The 20,764-nt window shown below is 42.1% G+C and overlaps 1 protein-coding gene across 4 annotated transcripts in view; it reads right to left on the bottom strand.

Moving 5' to 3' along the window:
* The window catches only part of LOC104011634 (myocyte-specific enhancer factor 2C-like), a 157,951-nt gene that overhangs the window by 57,516 nt on the left and 79,671 nt on the right, over positions 1-20,764 (bottom strand). Inside the window, exons 7-8 of one of the 4 annotated variants that reach the window (XM_087760398.1) lie at positions 10,018-10,041; positions 7,761-7,790 (exon numbers count right to left, since the gene is read on the bottom strand). The exons of the other annotated variants lie outside the window; for them this stretch is intronic. The gene's annotated coding sequence lies outside the window, so the exon portion shown is untranslated. The remainder of the gene's footprint in view (positions 1-7,760; positions 7,791-10,017; positions 10,042-20,764) is intronic. 4 annotated transcript variants of the gene reach the window in all.

Here is a 20,764-nt window from a genome sequence, read left to right on the forward strand (position 1 = left end):
GATGTGGGTGAGAGCCTCTGGGCGAGGATTAGGGGGATGGAAAACAAAGCAGATGTCGTAGTGGGTGTCTACTACCGATCGCCCAGCCAGGATGATAGCACTGCTGTCATTAGAATTTCTATAGCAGGAACCACCTGAACCAATGGAGGACAAGCCTTACAAGAAGCAGTGCAAGTGCAGCAGTGACCCAATCTGAGTTGGCTTTGGTACCCAATAACTCCATGCAACACACCATCTCTCCTGTCCTGAGTGACCACTATAACAGATAGAATCCAAGTCATGGACTAAATGAACTCAATGGACATTTTGTGGACATTTGTGGGCATTTCACAGGGGTGGTCCATAGACTAAGGGAATGATACCTGTGTATTGTATCAAAGGATGGGAAGGGGGGTGGTGGTTAATGAGGATCTATTGAATAGTGTGGGACCTGAGCATGACGTAAATGGTATGGAATGTGCTGGTTTTGGCTGGGATAGAGTTAAATATCTTCACAGTAGCTCGTATGGTGCTATGTTTTTGGATTTGTGACCAAAACGGTGTTGATAACACAGGGATGTTTTAGTTATTGCTGAACAGTGCTTACGCAGCGTCAAGGCCTTTTCTGCTTCTCACATCGCCTTGCCAGCAAGTAGGCTGGGGGTGCACAAGAAGTTGGGAGGGGACACAGCTGGGACAGCTGACCCCAACTGACCAAAGGGATATTCCATACCATATGACGTCATGCTCAGCAATAAAAAGCTGGTGGAAGAAGAAGGAATTGGGGGATTGTTTGGAGTTATGGCGCTTGTCTTCCCAAGTAACCATTACGCATGATGGAGCCCTGCTTTCCTGGAAATGGCTAAACACCTGCTTGCCAATGGGGAGTAGTGAATGTATTCCTTATTTTGCTTTGCTTGCGTGTGCAGCTTTTGCTTTCCCTATTAAACTGTCTTTATCTCAACCCACGTGTTCTTCTCACTTTTACCCTTCCGATTCTCTCCCCCGTGCTAGTGTTGGGGGAGTGAGCGAGCGGCTGTGTGGTGCTTAGCTGCCTATTGAGGTTAAACCACGACAGATGTGCTAGGTCACAAGACCCCGAATAAAACAGCAGGAATGGATGAGTACTTCTTTCATCCCTGCTACTGAATTGGTCATGCAGCGGACTTCTTTGTAGAACATTTAGTCAGCTCTTTTGCTCCATCACTTTCAGTGAAGGAAGAGGTGGAATTAAGAACATTTCTCCCATGAAAAAGACTGTACAGAAGGAGTGGGAGGATTTCTCAGATTTCTTGAAGGGAGGGGAATACAGAATTTAGTCTGTGGGAGAGAGGAGAGATTTCTATAACCATCAGAGATGTAGTATTTTGCCTTGTACTGGGTCTGGCTGGGATGGAGTTTTTCTTCATAGCAGCCTGTATGGTGCTGTGTTTTGGATTTGTGACTAAAAGAGTGTTGATAACACACCAATGTTTTACCTATTGCTGAACAGTGCTTGCACAGTATTGAGGCTTTCTTTTTCCCACTCTGTCCTCCCAGTGAGTAGGCTGACACAAGAAGCTGGGAGGGAACATAGCCGGGACAGCTGACCCCAGCTGACCAAAGGGATATTCCATACCATATAATGTCATGCTCAGCAATAAAAGCTTGGGGGAAGAAGAAGGAAGTGGGGGACGTTCGGAGTTATGGTGTTCATCTTCCCAAGTAACCATTACACATGCTGAGGCCCTGCTTTCCAGGAAGTGGCTAAACATCTGCCTGCTAATGGGTAATAGTGAATGAATTCCTTATTTTGCTTTGCTTGTGTGTGCAGCTTTCCTTCACTTATTAATCTGTCTTTATCTCAACCCACAAGTTTTCAGCTTTTGCTCTTTTGATTCTCTCTCCCATCCGGCTGGGGGTGAGTGAGTGACTGGGTGGGTGCTTAGCTGATGGCTGGGGTCAACCCATCATACACCTCAAGTCCAAGCCCAGGAGCATCATACTTTTGTTCAGACTATAGCATAAAAAGTCTGTGTGACTTCAGAAGTGAATCCCTTGTGGGCATTGTCATCAGATGAGTTTAGTTCTAGAAAATAAACTCCTTACTATTGATGTAGGTCAAATTTGTCAAATGTTGGTTTCTGCAGAGGTCATACCAGTTCAGGGGTTCTGCTGATGAAGCCAATTAGTCAGAACCCCCTATACCTGCCAACATTTGAAAGCCATAAAGGAAGACATCTAGGAACAAAGAAATGAGAGCACACCTTTTTACTCTTTTAAGCCACATTTGGAATAGAAATAATTTTTAAAAGGACGAGGTAAGAAAATGGTCAACAAGGAGTATTCCATTGCTTTGCTACATTGCTTTGCTTTGATGCATATCCAAGTGCTTACACTGAAGCCATAAACCATAAATATTCCACACCCTGCTGCAAGGGCCTTGCAGTAGGAAAGGACTATGGAATAGGTCCAATAAAGGATTTAGGGACTTAGAAAGCTTGATTTGGCAATACTTAATATTTAGGCACCTGACCTCCAGGGTGGAATTCATACTATGCTGGGATTTGAGGCTTCCTATACAGGGCACAGAAAGAGTTTGGTACTACAGAACAGGATTCAAATATAGCAGCATGTTAAGTTGTGAGTGACTCGGACCAAGCAAACAGGGTTTCAGAAATCCCATCCCTCATCAGAAGTTACACTGCTTATCCAGGGTTGCAGAGACACCTTAATCCACTTGGGATTCAGAGCACGCTGTCCCCTCCTACAACTAATCTTTCAGAGAATTAAGGAAGAGTCACTCTTTTCTTTTAAGAAACAACTAGTGGTTAGAAACCTGTTACAAAACTGGAAACATAGGTTCTGTTTCTTCCTCAAACTGAATGGGTTCAAATCCATACCTCCTGTATTTATATAAGAGATAGGATTTACCCAACTTCCCATGCTGTAGACAGTTCTAGATAGGTCAAGTCTCCACACTTCCTGGTAACATCGTGCTTTTGTGCATTAAAGAATGAAGCATTCATTGGTTCAGAGTAACAGAACTCAATAGGAGACAGAGCTCTGTGGCTTGTTACAGCATTTTTGTTTGAGGGAAGGATCTGTTGAAATCTGATTTCTGCTCCAAAGGTTGTGTTTGCATTTTGCATTAAACAGACTCTCATTAAAATGCAGAAATAATTAACAGAATCATAGAATCATAGAATCATTTAGGTTGGAAAAGACCTTTAAGATCATCAAGTCCAACCGTTAACCTAGCACTGCCAACTCTACCACTAAACCATGTCCCTAAGCACCACATCTACACATCTTTTAAATATCTCCAGGGATGGGGACTCAACCACTTCCCTGGGAAGCCTGTTCCGGTGCCTGACTACCCTTTCGGTGAAGAAGTTTTTCCTAATACCCAACCTAAACCTCCCCTGGTGCAACTTGAGGCCATTTCCTCTCGTTCTATCACTTGCTACTTGGCAGAAGAGACTGACCCCCACCTTGCTGCAACCTCCTTTCAGGTAGTTGTAGAGAGCAATAAGGTCTCCCCTCAGCCTCCTCTTCTCCAAACTAAACAACCCTAGCTCCCTCAGCCGCTCCTGATAAGACTTGTGCTCTAGACCCTTCACTAACTTTGTTGCCCTTCTTTGGACACGCTCCAGCATCTCAATGTCCTTCTTGTAGTGAGGGGCCCAAAACTGAACACAGTATTCGAGGTGTGACCTCACCAGTGCCGACTACAGGGGGACGATCACTTCCCTAGTCCTGCCGGCCACACCATTTCTGATACAAGCCAGGATGCTATTGGCCTTCTTGGCCACCTGAGCACACTGCTGGCTCATGTTCAGCCAGTTGTCAACCAACACCCCCAGGTCCTTTTCCGCCAGGCAGCTTTCCAGCCACTCTTCCCCAAGCCTGTAGCGTTGCATGGGGTTGTTGTGACCCAAGTGCAGGACCCAGCACTTACCCTTGTTGAACCTCATACAATTTGCCTCAGCCCATCGATCCAGCCTGTCCAGATCCCTCTGTAGAGCCTTCCTACCTTCAAGCAGATCAACACTCCCACCCAACTTGGTGTCGTCTGCAAACTTCCTGAGGGTGCACTCAATCCCCTCATCCAGATCATTGATAAAGACATTAAACAGAACTGGCCCCAGTACTGAGCCCTGGGGAACAGGGCTCATTCCTTAAGAAAGGAATAATACTGAGATTTCTGTGCTTTTGATAGTATACAAACACTGACTCTATTTTTGTGAAAAGCTTGATCCTTTGTGCATTGCATTAAGCATACTTGGAAAATACTTGCCATGGATATCTCCCCTAGGACTGAGAGTTCCCAGATCTTTGGGGCTTAAAGAAGGAAAAGGCTCTCCATTTTGGGCTAGATTGAGTTAGTCGTGAGTAAGCACAGAAGTACAGGCACTTAAGAATCTTTACCATCAAATACAAGGTCCCTCACCAAGTTCATGTGCCTCCAGGTTAGACTTTTGGATAAATGACCTTAGTTGTTACATTTTAAAGCTTATGTTTAGTCACTTTTGTAAAACACTTTCAGATATAGGATGGAAAGTACTGAGTGCAATTATGAATTTTTTATTCAGAAGTTAAACAATATATGTGGGATGAGGGAAAATTTACATCTGAGAAGCCAAGCTTCTTTTCATATAGGCTACAAAAATACAGATTAAATGCTAAAGCACATACTTTAACTCCTGGAAACAAAAGTGTAAAGCTTCCATTTTATTAATATTGGCTTGAACATGCTAGAAGTATGTATTAATCAAGCCTTGGATTATAACATTGAAAGTATAAATTATGTGGCTTTATGTTTGGTCATGTTATAGCCATGATTCTATTGTAGTAAGCTAAATATACTTTAAACACCATGCATTCCATTAGGAACTGCTTCTTTGTCAAGATTTTGATCTCTTTTGAATCAATCTATAGCAGCTGTGTGTTGTTTAAAATACTGTTATTGACTCTTCTATAATTTGCTTTCTTTGAACAGCCTATGTGCAGTAACATTTGATCAAAGAAAGACATGAACGTATACTTTAACAACCCAAAGTGCATGCACATTTTTATAACGGTGCACTATAAAATGTAATTATAGTTGTCTATAGAATACACAGGATGATATAAATAAATCAATGTGAGATTTTTTTAATGCAAGTCTATCCAATATATCACAGATTTTTCCCTCTAACACCAGTCTTTATCATGCAAAAGCATTAATGAACCATTTAGAATAAAGATGATGTAACTTCTTTTAATAGTATATTTACTCATTCATTAACTAGCAACCATATATAAAAACATCCATAGCAAAATTAAGTAAGGAAAGCAAAACAACCTCAAGTTGTAGGTTTATAAAATATACCATAAAGAACATGTTGAGGAGGGATAGGCAGGGCAGGTGAGGTGGAAGAGCATGTAAGGGAGAGGTGTGACTGTACAGCCCTTACAGTTAGGGATGATGTGGTTGAGAGCCTCTGGGTGAGGATTAGGGGGATGGAAAACAAAGCAGATATCGTAGTGGGTGTCTACTACCAATTGCCCAGTCAGGATGATAGCACTGATGAGTTATTCTATAGGCAATTAGGAGAAATCTCTGGATCGGTAGCCCTGGTCCTTATGGGAGATTTCAACTTCCCAGGCATCAATTGGGAATACCATACTGCTGTGACAAGCAAGTCTGGGAAATTCCTGAAGCTTGTGGAAGATAACTTCTTGACACAAGTACTCAGTGAACCAACTAGACTTGTTATTTGTGAACAGAGAAGGACTCATGGGAGATGTGATGGTAGGTGGCTGTCTTGGCCACAGTGATCACAAAATCGTTAAGTTTAAAATTTTCTGTGTAATGAGGAAAAAGGTCAGCAGAGTTGCTACCCTGGATTTCAAGAGAGCAAACTTTAAGCTACTCAGGGAGCTACTTAGCAATGCCTTTGAGGGCTTAGGGGGTCCATGAGTGCTGGTCAGTTCTTAAGAACCACCTTTTAAAAGCACAGGAGCAGGCAATCCCATTATGTCACTCTGGATGGCATTCCTTCCCTCCAGCGAATCAACTGCACCACTCAGCTTGGTGTCATCCACAAACTTGCTGAGGGTGTGCTCAATCCCACTGTATATGTCATTAATAAAAATATTGAACATTAACAGTCCCAATACGGATCTCTGAGGGACACCACTTGTTACTGATCTCCATTTGGACATAGAGATTGTAACTCTTTGGACATCCAGCCAATTCCTTACCCATCTATGAGTCTATCTGTCAAACCCATATCTCTCCAATTTAGAGGCAAGAATGTTGTGGGGGACCATATCAAAGGCCTTGCAGTAATTGCTCTTCCCTTGTCCACTGATGCAGTCACTCCATCGTAGACGGCCTCCAGATTAGTCGGGCACGATTTGCCCTTGGTGAAGCCATGTTGGCTGTCCCTAATCACCTCCCAGTCTCCCATATGTTTCGACATGTCTTCCAGGAGGATCTGTTCCACAATCTTACCAGGCACGGAGGTGAGACTGACCGGTCGGTAGTTCCCAGGGTCCTCCTTTTTACCCTTTTTAAAAATGGGTGTGATGTTTCCAGTCCAATATGACATGCCCAGCCATTGTGTAAAGGAAGATTTGTCTAGAGCGAATCCTGCACTGGTACTGCTTCCCAATCACACTGAGGGTTACTGTAAAGATTTTTGCAGCCAAGCCGCTTCATATGACAAACAGATCTAAACAAAATCAAATACGAGGAAGTGGAAGAGGGACTATGAGAAGAGCTGGTCCCTTCTAGTAGTTATTGAGGTTTCAACATATGATAGGATTAGGTGCCTGGCAGTGCCATGTTAGCTGAAAGTCCCTTGGTTTATATATGGCCAACTTGATTTTATTATATTTAAAGGTAGGTGTGTTGCTCATGTGGTACTTCCTATTTGCCAAATATCTTGTAGATAGAACCACGCCTACTCTGGGCCCTGTGTCAGAAATTTAGATATCTCAAACGAAATAATGACAAACAGAATAATATTTCTTCTTGACCAGCCAGTGTATGTATCAGAAACTTTGATGCATCAGTGGGCTCTGTTTTCCCTAGTCACTCACACATGTTTAATGGCACAAAATGTATATGGGAAGGATTATGTGCAAATTCCCTGTTTCTCTTTTTCCTGTGTCAGCAACTATATATATTTATAATTAGGATAGGAAGAAAAAAGGGAAAAACTGATATTTTGCCACTGACTGGATTGAATTGCTTGAAAGAGCACAGGACTGCTACTTTCAAAACAGGAAATCTAAGCATATACGCTGTGATTTTCAGTAACAAATATGGAGCACTCATAGTGCCACTACTGTTATGGGTCACTTGTCCAAAATCAGTGTCTCAGAGTCTGTGAGATTTCAGAATAAAGGATGAGAAGGAGCTGAATTAAAAACAAAACAAAACAAAACCTCAAAAAACAGACCAACCTCCCACCAAAAAAATACAGAAAGAAAGAAAGGTTACATTGCTGCGAAGATAAATAAAGAGTCCTGAAGGCTGTATTAGCCAAATGGGAGTATTTATATCTGGTTCTGTTCCTCCACTGATGTATTAACATCTGTAAGGAGCACAACATTTTTGTTATAAATTTAGCTAAATAAAGACTATTGCCAGTGGCTACTATCACCATTTTCTAGTAAAGCATTTGGGTTGAAAAATTGGTGGACTCATTCACACATTTAAATTTCAGCATGTGAAAGGATCTACACTCAAAATCAAGTAACATTGTCTCCTAGTGTATTAGTAATAAGTACTACTTACTACAAATCACACAAAGTCTGGCTCTGGACTAAACTACCACCTAAACAGCATATTGCAGTGTGTGCTCATGTACACCTGCATTCTGGCTGTCTACAACCCCATTCATAGACATTGCAATGAGTAGTCCATAAACCACTCCTCAGCAAGACTCTTGTAGCTTTAGGCATGAAGAGCTAGTTGAGTGGTCTTTCCATGATCTTGAAGAAGAGCCAGAGTTGAAGTGAAAAAACGTCCTTTTGACAATCCTCTTTTGTCAATGCCTTTCCTTTAGCACATTCAGTGGGTTTCACCTTTAGCCAGTTTCATTCAAAATGCACAAAAAGCTAACCTTGATTTATATCAGTGAAGGTAGAAACTGACTCATCACTGTTTTTTGTTTAGTTTTCCTAATACTTGAAATAAGCATCTGATTCGCTCACAGCCTATATAGTCATCAGCATTTATACTTCTTCACATACAAAAATGCTGTGGGCTTTAGGAACCTGATCTTCTAGGCGCCACCATTCCCATTACAAAGACAGTTTGGCTCTTACGTTTTGAAAAATAACCTTTAAATTAATAAAAGAACTATAGCGTTTAGTCAAATAGTAGTAGACTAGTGGGGTTTTTTCTAACAGATTTCATATGCAGGGATGGAATTAGGTAAATTTTTAGTATATTTCAGGGGTAAATGCGGTACTCTGCACACTGCTTTTTTTGCAATAGATATAAAACTATGCATTAAAAGCCTCATAAAAGTAGTTAGGAACTATGTTAGTGTTTTATACCTTTTGTTTTATATGTACATGCTTAGAGAAGTTTTAAAGACAGTTGAATACTGGCCTCTTCTCTCTTCTGCTTCCTCCCTCTACTCTGCTTTCATTACCCCCAATTCTCACACTATCATAAAATGTTATCCTAGTCCAAAAGAGAAGCATTTCATAAATTGCCTACCTTCTTCCTGAAAAGCAGAAAATTTTTTAACCGAAAAAAACCTACAAATTAGCAGTGGTTTAGACAGCAGGTATAATTAATCATATCTTGACTAAGTTTGGCAGGGAAGAACCATGTAGTGATTTGATTCTTGCTGCTGAAAAGAAGTTAAATATTAAACAGATATCATTGAAATGCATGCATTTTTAGCTGTCCTTTTTAAATATTTTGATGAATTGCTTATTGTCCATATGTTTTCTTTATGTTATTAGGATTCTTCCTCCCAAAAACACTGTCCTGAAAAAAATGACAGATTGTCTGTGGTATATGATTCTATGATGACTGAGTAATTTGAATGCAGTATATGATAGTAAGACCAGATTTTTTGGTGCTCTAGCTACAGCTACTCAAAAGCTTGTATTCATGTGAACTGTGTGTCTTGTTCATTCTCAGCACTGAGTCAGTACAAGTACAATTTTTAAAGTGCAGTCAAAGCTTCTTAAGTGTAGGTTTCAAGCTACCTTCCACCTAGACAAAAGAGACTAAATGTTTTTAAACATTTATGCTAATCTTTACCACTCAGCAAAATTTCTGCATTACTAGAGTATTTTCTGTTACCTTAGACAATATTTATTAGATATTTTTAGTTTAGGTGAATATGGTTCATATAACAAATTGAAACAAAAAAAAAAGTTAAATAACAAAGATGCTGTTTACTTATATTACTCACCTAAGTATTTTAGAGTATGGAAGAGAAGTACATTCATCTTCCTTATGTTGCCATATAAAAGAGATTGTGCCAAAATATCATTTGTTTTTAAATAGCTTGAAAAGTGTTCTTAATCTTTCCTGAAGTTACATACATACATTTGAAAATACACGTTCACCCCCTACTATAAGCTATTGTAAAAGCATGATAGTTTTACATATATATAAAATATAAAATATAAAAATACATTATTACCTTTAAATGTAAAAGCTCTAAAGTGCAACCTGTCAATGAGTGGCATATTTAAAAATAAAAATAATATACCAGCTCACCAAGGAAACAGTAGTAGACACAATTGTTTTTCATGCATTTAGGAGCAGTGGCAGAAAGCATTATCTGATAGATTTGGAAAATGTTAGAAAGATCAAGGAGTTAATAGCAAACTGAATCCAGAGCAATCAAGATTATGTTTTAAAGAAAGAAAGAAAGATTTAGTTTATATCTCTTGTCCTTTCTGCATTTTCCACAAAAAGGAACTCTAACCACTATAATTTTGATGATAAATATTATGGAATAAGTATGAGCTATGCAGCACAGCTGTGTGGTTACTCTAAATGTTCAGGAGCACCTAATAGTGAACACAAACAGTGTCTTTAAAGATATTTCTGTACTGGAGTGTACTTTGATGGTAAGAAGCAGTAACATGCTAAATACTGAGGTTTCTGTGCAACAGAAACCATACTGTATACAGATACTCCACCTACAGCACTGTGATCAAAAAGTTTATTGAAAAGTGTTTGAGATGCATAAAGATATGTCGAATTAGTACATTTTATTGTCTGTGTATTTATTTTTTTCTAAAACATGGTATAAATATATAAATGTGTTTCTGAACAAAGGCATTGCAATTTTCTGCAATCAGCGAAATTATTAAAGGAGTATTTGAAAGACTAGTATATTTTTTTCAGAATTTGCATGAAGTTTTGTTACCTATCTCATTATTCATTCCAAATACCAAAAGCCATTGAGACAGACCAATTTAGATAGAATTTACTATCACTTCTGTAAACTTCAGACCAATGCTGTGGAAAGTGTTTTTTAAAATGCTTGAATAATTGTATTTAATGGTAATTCATCTTTTCTTAACAGTATGTTGACAGAGAGGCTAAAGAGACTGAAATGGCAATAAGTGCAACAACATTTAGTATAGTTTTTGGAGAATAAATGTACACAGTATCGGCACAGACCCTCATCTTCTTTGAGAAAGACTAGCTGTAGTAAAGATAAGGGCTGGCGACCGGAAGATCACGTGCTGTACGGAAAGAGTTAAGGGTCGACCCTCCCTTGTCTCCGCCCCTTATAACATGACACACCTACTGCTGGGGGTATAAAGCCCGGGTCGGCTGGAGATCTAGGGGGATAACTTTGATGTGTAGTGTTTGTTACACAGTGGTGACCCCGACGTGATCAGGCAACAGCGATGGAGCTCGCGGAACTCATAAAGGTACTAAAGTCGGTAACGACAAGGGTGCTCAAGCGGGGGTTTGCGGCAAGGCGGCGCCGACCTGCTGCACGTGGTGTGCTGATGGGGCAGGAATCTCCTGGGAACGAAAAGCCAACAAGTTTAGTTTCGGAGGGGACCCAGGCTGGCTGGGAAGGAGTGGCCTGTGGGACACAGACGGAACCGTTGTTACTGGGGGCTGAGCCAACGGAGGAAGGGGAGGTGCAGGGAGACTATGGTGCAGCGGGAACAAAGGAGTCGGGAAAGGTGTTCCCGATACAAGTGGGGAGTTTAGAGCGGCCGCCCACGGAACCTTCGGCACCTCCTGCACCGGCGGATCTGCCACTTCCTCAATACCCCTGGGGAGAGTTGCAACAATGTGTGGAAAGGGAGCTGACTGATAGGTTGCTGGATTGGGTTCTGGGGGCTGATGTGGGATCCCAGCAGTATCGTGAACTACGTGAAGGAAGATGGCGGGAAGGAGAAAAAGAAGGCAAAACACCTGAGGACGCCCCATTGTATCCCAGTGATCGACGAGTGCTGGACACACAGAGAGCGGAGCGCAGGACATCGAGGGGGGGTGGTAGGGCTCCCCCGGCACTGCCAGTGATACCTGAGCCACCAGAGGGAACCCCTATCCCTAGGGCAATGGGAAATCAAACTGGTATTCCCTCACAGTGGAGGGAGCCTGTACACGATTACCCCATGAGCTCTGATAGCAGTGAGGGCGAAGGGGGTGACGAGGGATCCTCGATTGTTGCTCATCCGCCCCCGCTTCCGAGACGGACTAACGAGGTTTCAAGGGAACTCGAGGCATTGATCAGCCGATTGAGAGGGGTGGTGGCAAATGCGGAAAGTCTTATGCCAGGGGGAATGCCGAAAGAGAGGGCAAACGGGACGGATTGGCAGATGATTGCAAAAAATTGTGTCTTGGAAGGAGTGCGATTCCAGGCCCCTCCGATTCAAGCATTTCCTATCCGAGCAGCCCCAGGTGGAGGATATGAGTGGCAACCGTTAGATGCGAAGTTGGTGAAAGAATTGGTCACAACGGTGAAAAGTCATGGATTAAATTCCCCAGAAACCCAAGTCCTACTAGACTGTGTTTTTGCAACGCCACTTGCACCTTTTGATATCATTCAGTTGATGCGGGCCGTATTGACCCCCTCGATGATGGTATTGTTTAGGGAGGAGTGGAGGAATCGGTGCACCCAAGTTGTTATCGAGGCGCAACAGGCCAACCATCCCATGGCAGGAGTGACTTTAGAGCAGCTGATGGGTGAAGGGCAGTTCGCAACTCCTCAGGCACAGGCTCAGCGAATGCGGGGGCGCGATTTTGCTGCATCTTCGAAAGCTGCCCAGGAAGCAATACGCATCATCGCAGCTCTTGATAAAAGGGAGCCTCCATGGGTCCAAATACGGCAATCGTTAAGTGAGCCCTTCACAAAGTTTTTAGACCGGCTGCAAGCGGCGCTCCAGGTTGCTCGACTTCCTGAGCAGGCTAAGGAGGCAATATTGCTTGACTGTGCACGTACGCAAGCAAACCCACAAACTGCAGTGTTGCTAAGACAGTTACCCATAGGGACCACGCTTTCACAGATGATTCGTTATGTGCTGGAACAGGAACAGGCGCAAAGTATGCAACCGGTAGTGGCCGCAGTCCATGCGGCCTGCCGCGGCGCACGACTTATGTGCCATAGGTGTGGGGGGCAAGGACACATGGCGCGACAATGCCCTTCAAAAATAAACACCCCCGGAACAGGGGAAGGAGAGAGAGACCTACGATGCTGGCGCTGTGGGCGACTAGGCCACAGAGCTCGACAGTGCAAATCGGGGAGTCAGCAAAGGAGACCAGGCTGGGGAAACGAGAAGAGGGGATGGCTGAGGGCCGTGCCATCCCCACCTGCCCCAGTGATCAGCTCAACAGGCCCGACGACAGCAGCGCAATGTATGGCACAGGGAGTCTCTCCTTCCCTGGGACCAGCACAGTCGCCTGCGGTCCCAATGATGCAATATCCAACTCAGCTGCCTTGGGGAGATGGGAGCGCGCAATAGAGGAGGCTGGGGATAGAGCCTCGCCGTATGTGGCACTCACCCTAAACATGACCACACGACCAGAAGTAGATATTATAGTTACCCCATGGCTCCCAGAGTTGGGGGGAACACCACGCCTCGTGTTAAGAGCCCTTTTAGATACAGGAGCGGATGTTACAGTAATCCCATCACATCTATGGCCAGACGATTGGCCACTCGAACCGAGAGGTTCGCTGCAAGGCGTGGGAGGCATGCAGACCTCGCATCAAAGCAGGAACCCAATGCAAATTATGTTGAAGGATCCGGAATCTGGACAAGCTAGGGTAGCATGGTGTAACCCTGTCATTGCTGAGTTACCCATTGTCATCTTGGGACGATGTTGCTTGCAGAAGATGAATATAGTGCTGCGTACAAATTTATCATAATGGCCACTGCCTGTGTCCGCCCATTAAAACTCACCTGGTTGACAGATAAACCAGTGTGGGTAGAGCAGTGGCCATTGACAGAGGAAAAGAGGGCGGCTGTTCGACAATTGGTACAACGAGAACTTGACGCAGGACACATCGAACCCTCTACAAGTCCCTGGAACACCCCCATTTTCGTGATAAAGAAAAAATCGGGAGCGTGGCGACTGCTACATGATCTACGCGCAGTTAATGCATGTATACAAGACATGGGTCCGCTACAAGCGGGCCTCCCTTCTCCGGCCATGATTCCACCTGACTATCAAATAGTGGTTATAGATATTAGAGATTGCTTTTTTAGTGTTCCCTTGCATGAAGACGATAGAGTACGCTTTGCCTTTACTGTTCCTGAGCCTAACAATCAACACCCGTGCGCCAGATATCAATGGAAGGTGTTACCCCAGGGCATGAAAAACTCACCAGTCTTGTGTCAAATTGCTGTAGCTGCTGCGATACGCCCTATTCGAGAAAATTTCCCTACGGTCATCATTTTCCATTACATGGATGACGTGTTATTGGCGTCCAACCAAGAGGAGTTACTGGAAAAGGCACGCGTGCAGCTGATAGTCAGTTTGGAGCGACATGGGTTACACATTGAGCCTCGGAAAACACAGGTAGGGCGTGCAGTAAAGTATTTAGGTACTCAACTGAGGCCACGAAGCGTGACAGCACAATCATTTGAAATTCGGACTACAGTGACAACACTCCATGAGGCACAAAAATTAATTGGACAACTATTGTGGCTTAGAAACTTTATTCCAATATCTGAGGCAGAAATGACTACCTTATATCAACTCCTGAAAGGAGGAGATTCCCCCCTAGCTCCAAGGACTCTTTCAAGAAACCATCAGGAGATTCTTAGGACAATTATGGAGCGAGCCCAGCATTGGGGTCTCGCTCGATTTACACCTGAACAACCGGTCACTGCCCTGATTTACATGACCGATACCGCTGGCCATGGTTTACTAATTCAAAATAATGGTGAAAAAGGCTGGCCTTTTGCTTGGTTGTATCAAGGCAAACCAAAGACGGCTTTAATTTCTTGGCCAACATTATTATCCCAGCTTATTCTCCGCTGTCGGAGGCAAACTCAACACTTAACAGGGAAGGACCCGGAGGTCATCGCATTGCCCTGTTCTTTGGCACAGTGGGAGTTGGTACTTCCACAAGTGGGGCTCCTGCAAGCGGCGATAGCTGAATTTACGGGTCGTATTGAAGGTCTAAGACCACACCCCTGTGGGGAGATAATCCAGGTACTCCATTTTTTGCCAGCTAGTGCCATAGTTGAACAACCCACCGGAGGCCGCACAGTTTTTACCGACGCGTCATCGATTACTGGGAAAGCTGTCGTTACATGGCAGGAGGATGGTCAGTGGACCCACATTAGTTATCAAGATCAAGGGCAATCCGTGCAGTATCTTGAGGCCAAAGCGGTATGGATGGCTCTCGCTCAATGGCCCGAAGAGGCCTTGGATCTAATCACAGACTCTTGCTATGTATATAAGTTACTGAAGAAGTGCCGATGGGCACTTGGGGCAACGTCAGAGATTGCCGGAATGTTGCTCACCGCACTGCAAATGAGAACCGCTCCTGTCTGTCCTATCCATGTTAATAGTCATAGTTCCATACCGAGTTTTCTTTCTGCTGGGAATGAAATAGCGGACAGCTTAGCAAAGAGCGTACTGGCGGTTGAAGAAACTTCTGACCTAAGGCGAGCTTTCCGCCTGCATGAGCTCCTCCACTGTGGAGCTCGCGGTTTAGCTAGGCTCGCTGGCATTACGTTGCAAGATGCTCGCTCTGTGATTGCTGCTTGTCCTGTGTGTTCCAAAGGTCCCCTCTGGGAGGCAGGGGTAAACCCTCGAGGGTTGCAGCCCAACCAAATATGGCAGTCTGATGTTACGATTTATGAACCCTTTAATCCACGTAAGTATCTGCATGTCACAGTTGATACCTGCAGTGGAGTTATTTTAGCCACTATGCATGCTAAACAAAATGCTCTCTCAGTTATTTTACATTGGCAGGACTGTATGGCGCAACTTGGCATCCCACAAAAAATTAAAACAGATAATGGAGCGGCATATGTCAGCAAGAAGACAAAGGACTTTTGCGCGCGCTGGGATATTCAGTTGAGTCATGGCATTCCCTATAACAGTACGGGCCAAAGCATTGTAGAACGCGCGCACCGCACATTAAAAGAGTTACTCGACCGACTTAGGGAGGGGGGAAAGATAAGCCCAGGAACAGGGGTGGCTCCTCCCCTTGACCCTCCCTTATTTCGGGCACAGCGTCTGTTGACGACGGCACTAATTACCTTAAATCATACCATTCGAGGGAACACCTATAAAACCCAGACTGCAACCCAGGCACATTTCCGGCTCGATGAGAACGAAGGGCCTTACCCTTTGGTTCAAGTACGGGACCTGCAAACCCGTGAATGGGGGGGCCCTTATTCCCTCCGTTGCTTGGGACGTGGGTATGCGTGTGTGCAAACCGAGAAAGGGACGCTGGAATGGGTACCCAGTCGAAATATTCGACCGTATAGACATTAATCAATCTATTGAGTCTTATCTTGACAGGTTACCATTTCCCTATGCATCCTGATGGTGTGGGGGAGTAATGAGGGAGCCGCGACGAACTACTGGCTGGACTGGGCAAAATCTATGAACGTAACGGATGCGTGTCTGTATAAGTCTTACCATATATCGATTATTTTACACGCAGCTTCCCCAGCAAGATCCAGAATTACTGGAGCTAAGGGAGGGGGAAATGTAGTAAAGATAAGGGCTGGCGACCGGAAGATCACGTGCTGTACGGAAAGAGTTAAGGGTCGACCCTCCCTTGTCTCCGCCCCTTATAACATGACACACCTACTGCTGGGGGTATAAAGCCCGGGTCGGCTGGAGATCTAGGGGGATAACTTTGATGTGTAGTGTTTGCTACAACTAGCAAGTAGAGATTAGCAATACTTAAAGATCACATTTTCCATGGCATGACCTGTTGGGATTCTAAAGTCAGCTGGGGTTGTAGTTACCATTAACTTGCATTAGGAAGGTGACAAGATAAAACAACAGCCATATGAATCATATACAGAGGAATCTTCTTACCTCAGTATTAAACCAAGTGCAGAGGTAATACTTCTTAAAACTATTAAGGAACTGATACCAACAAGTGTGGGCTTAGGCAACTTGGCTAAGTACCTGTCCTTGCCATATCAAATACCTTCACTATATGTTACATTCAATTAATAATACACTTAGCAAAGCTATATTTTTTTCTTTAAAATTTTGTCACTGAAAATTGCTGAAGAAAAGATGTAAAAACCCCACAGTCATTGTATACACTTAGTGGAAATTGCATATAAGAAGAAACAGAAGAGGAAGAAACAAGTTCAATCATAGAATTAGCTTAAACATCTCATGCTGTTTTCTTACTCTAAGCTACATATCTTATTGGAACTTGTAAGATAGTGCAGAAATTAAAAAAAAAAACCCACACATTTATTTGATGTGCAAGTCTTTGTCAAAATAGTCCCTTTGGAAAACGGTAGTTATGTACATACTGCTTAGGATTTGCATAAAGTTTTAGGGCAATAGTTGATTTACTGAGAATTTCTAAGCATATCCTTATTTTTACCTATATAATATGTCCAGAGTCATGTACTAAAAAAGATAGTTCATATTTCTAAGCATCTACTTTGACATGGTAAGACCTTATTTCAAAGATGATATTTGTTGCTGGCCATCTAGTGTTTGTTCTTCATTCTTGCATTATTTCTCATTTCTCACATGAGAACTTGAGTGTTAAATAAGATGTATTTGAATTACTAACACTAGTGTGGTGGGTTGACTCCGGCCAGCAGCCAAATACCTGCACAGCCATTCGCTCACTCCCCTCTCCCATGGGATGGGGAGAAAAATAGAAGGAAGGGGAAAAGAGTCGTGGGTCGAGATAATGACAGTTTAATTAAAAAGTAAAAACTGTAAGCGCAAGCAAAGCAAAAAGAGGAATTCGTTCACTGTTTCCCATTGGCAGGCAGATGTCCAGCCACTTCCTGGGAAGCAGGGCCTCAGAACACATAACAGTTACTTGGGAAGACAAATGCCATAACCATGAATGTCTGTGCTTCCTCCTCCTTTCCTTGAGCTTTTGTTGCTGAGCACGATGTCATATAGTATGGAATATCCCTTGGGTCAGTTTGGATCAGCTGTCCTGGCTGTGTCCCCTCCCAACCACTTGTCCACCCCCAGCCTACTGGCTCAGTGTAGGGAGGGAAGAAAGCAAGCCTTAACGCTGTGCAAGCACTGTTCAGCAATAGCCAAAACATTGGTGTGTTATCATCAACACTGTTTTAGCCACAAATGCAAAGCACAGCACCATATGGGCTGCTATGAAGAAAGTTAACTCCATCCCAGACAGATCCAATACAACTAGATATTTCTTCAAAACTATTGTGGTTTTATATGAACATCATATCTCTTTTACACCGAGGTGCAGTTTTAAAATATTGATGGAAAAGATGTATGCAGTATAAACAGAGTGTTTAAGAAGGGTAAAAGTAGCATAAACACTACATAGTGCTACTATGTCCCATACTATTTACTTGTAGCTTGAGTTTTGTGCAATGAGAATTACATATATTTCTTCAGTTACATAACACATCCACATGGATACTTAAATTCTATTTTGGATCTTTATTTATTTATACTCTTCTAAAGTTGTTCAACTCAAAGACTACAGCAGTCACATGTTATGTGGACCTTTTTTCTTTTTTTTTTACAGGTGACATTTACAAAGAGGAAATTTGGGTTAATGAAGAAGGCTTATGAGCTTAGTGTATTATGTGACTGTGAGATTGCTCTAATCATCTTCAACAGCACCAACAAACTGTTTCAGTATGCCAGCACTGATATGGACAAAGTGTTGCTGAAATATACGGAGTACAATGAGCCACATGAGAGTCGAACAAATTCGGATATTGTTGAGGTAAGATTTTGTATTTTGTGAGGATTCTTTTTTGACTTTGCTCTGAGACAGAGGTACTCAATTAAAATCTTATTGTAATAGCAAAACACTCCAAGCAATATTTAAAAATTGTTTCAAAGCACCTAATATTAGGCATCTAATGGTATAATTTTAAAAAGTATTGAAAGGATGAGGTCCTGTCTTAAAGATAAAGAAATCAATGAGAATTTGCTCATAAATGCTACTAATACGTTTAGCCCTGTTACCTCTAGTCAGCCCATGTTCTGTTCTGTAGAATACAAATTCTGTCCCCAGAAATGATCCCCTGTCCTCTTTTAGTGGTACATAGCCAGAATATTCTTAGCAGGAAAAGCTTCCTGTGATATTTTTATTCTTTCCTGAAGGCTTTCTTGTGGGAATGGGTGAGTAGGTGACTGGTAAGGGATTTATAACATGCTTATAACATGAATGAAGACTTTTGATCATGAGGACTATGATTTTTCAAGAAACCTGAGTGAAAATCTAAAGTTTTAAATAATATCTATTTGTTGTAACTTTGAGATTTTTAAGAAAGAACACTCTGTACCTGCAAAATCCCTTTCCTGCATGAACAGTGGCCTAATTTGGTCAGGCTGATAGGCAATTTTGCAAGCAGATGTGTAATTTTGTGGGTACACTCAAAATTCAGTGGGCATCCCTTTTCTTTTCACTCCTGTAAAAGCAGCCAAATAAAAGTAGGTAACTGAAATTAATATTATTTAATTCAAGTAATTAACAATAAGCAGAAAAGGTCAAATGAAGTGCATTTAATATGTTTTTTTCCATATATATTGTAAAATCTGAATGAAGTAATTTGATTTTTTTTTTGTTACAGTTTTCAATATTCTGCCTGTAATGCAAAATACTTAAGTCACACTGTTCTGCACCAGGGCAGGGGGAGAGAGAGATCTCAGGGTTATTTCCGTATCTCAAGAAAAGCACGACAACAAATGGCTTAATAAAATAGCTAAATAGCTGTTTTAATAAGATAGAGTACAAAGAGGAATATAGATAGTGATAAAATTTTAAGTCCCTTCAGAATCTGGGAACCCTGCTTTCATGCAGCATTGGTCAGACCCTGGATGGATTTTTTTCCCCCAGTACACTGCACAAATCCCATCTGTGAAGAGGTTCCTCCTCTCTCCCATGCCGTGCTGCCTTTTATTTTGCGTAACAAACATAATCATATATCTTCTCCTGACAGGTTGGAACGTTATCTCTGTCATAACACCCACCAGTGCACAGCACAGGCCGACACAGGGCATTCCATCAGGTTTCCTTACAGCAGCTACTCATGATAACATACAGGCTACTCAAGCCTTAAGTACAAGGCCCAATAGAGCAGATACGGGCTGCTCAAGATCACTAACTCCCTGAATACGTCTTCCACAAGACTCCCAATACACCAAACACACCAAAGCCAGTACTGTTTCAGGATTAAAGGAGTACTTGTGCAGGGTGTAGGTTTTGAACGAGAGTCCCATATTAGCAAAAGACATGTAATTATCATGCCTTTACTTGATAATTAACATCACAATTACTAGTATAATAAGGAAATAAAGCCCACAAAAGTATGCAATCCAAGAGATGGCTTGGCTCTTGTAGTTTGGATATATTTTTAGGTACTGAATATAAATCTGCTACATGTTTAATATTTAAATTGATCAGTTAAACTGACTACATTACACATATTTTCCTTGTAAGGAGTCTGGGTTTTCTGCTTTCAGAAAGCTACATTTCACACTTGCAAGTTTTTAATTTTGTTCTTCCAGAGCAATCAACAGCAGCTGAGGATCAGACAGTGTTATTAAATCTGGATCATTTTCAACTAAATGGCTTTTAACTATATAAACATTTTTCAGCAGAAGAAAAGGGCATAGCTGTGCTCACAGATTTCTGCACAGAATCAACAAAAGAAAACTTTTTTAGGTGGCCTTATAAAAATTTGAAAAAAACACCTGTCAGCCATATAAAGGTCTAATTTAGAATCCAATTTCTGTTCACATTCTGCATAATATTAACTATTTAGTTACTTTTTTTTTACTGTGGTCATTAGAATGTGGTATAACTTCTTTGAACAATCTATATTTAAAGAAAATCAAAAGTGTAGATCCCTAATATGTAGTTAATTACTTTCAAATTAAGCCACTGCTATTCAAATGTAAAGATTACATGAATTTTCATGTAGGTTTAGTTAAAATTGTTAATTTTATTAATCAGGCATTTTCAGTTTATTTACTGAGCTTAATTATATTTAGCATTTCTGAAGGAATGAGCCTTCAGGCCACAATTTATTATTTGAAGCAGCAGAAGACAGCAAGTATCATACATCTAATAAGTATTACACTCTTTTTTTCAAGTGAAAATAACTTACTTAAAATTAATTTTCATACTTG

The sequence above is a fragment of the Nipponia nippon genome, unplaced genomic scaffold (assembly GCF_047370975.1).
Source record: "Nipponia nippon isolate SJK-2023a ecotype South Korea unplaced genomic scaffold, ASM4737097v1 scaffold_22, whole genome shotgun sequence".
NCBI lineage: Eukaryota > Metazoa > Chordata > Aves > Pelecaniformes > Threskiornithidae > Nipponia > Nipponia nippon.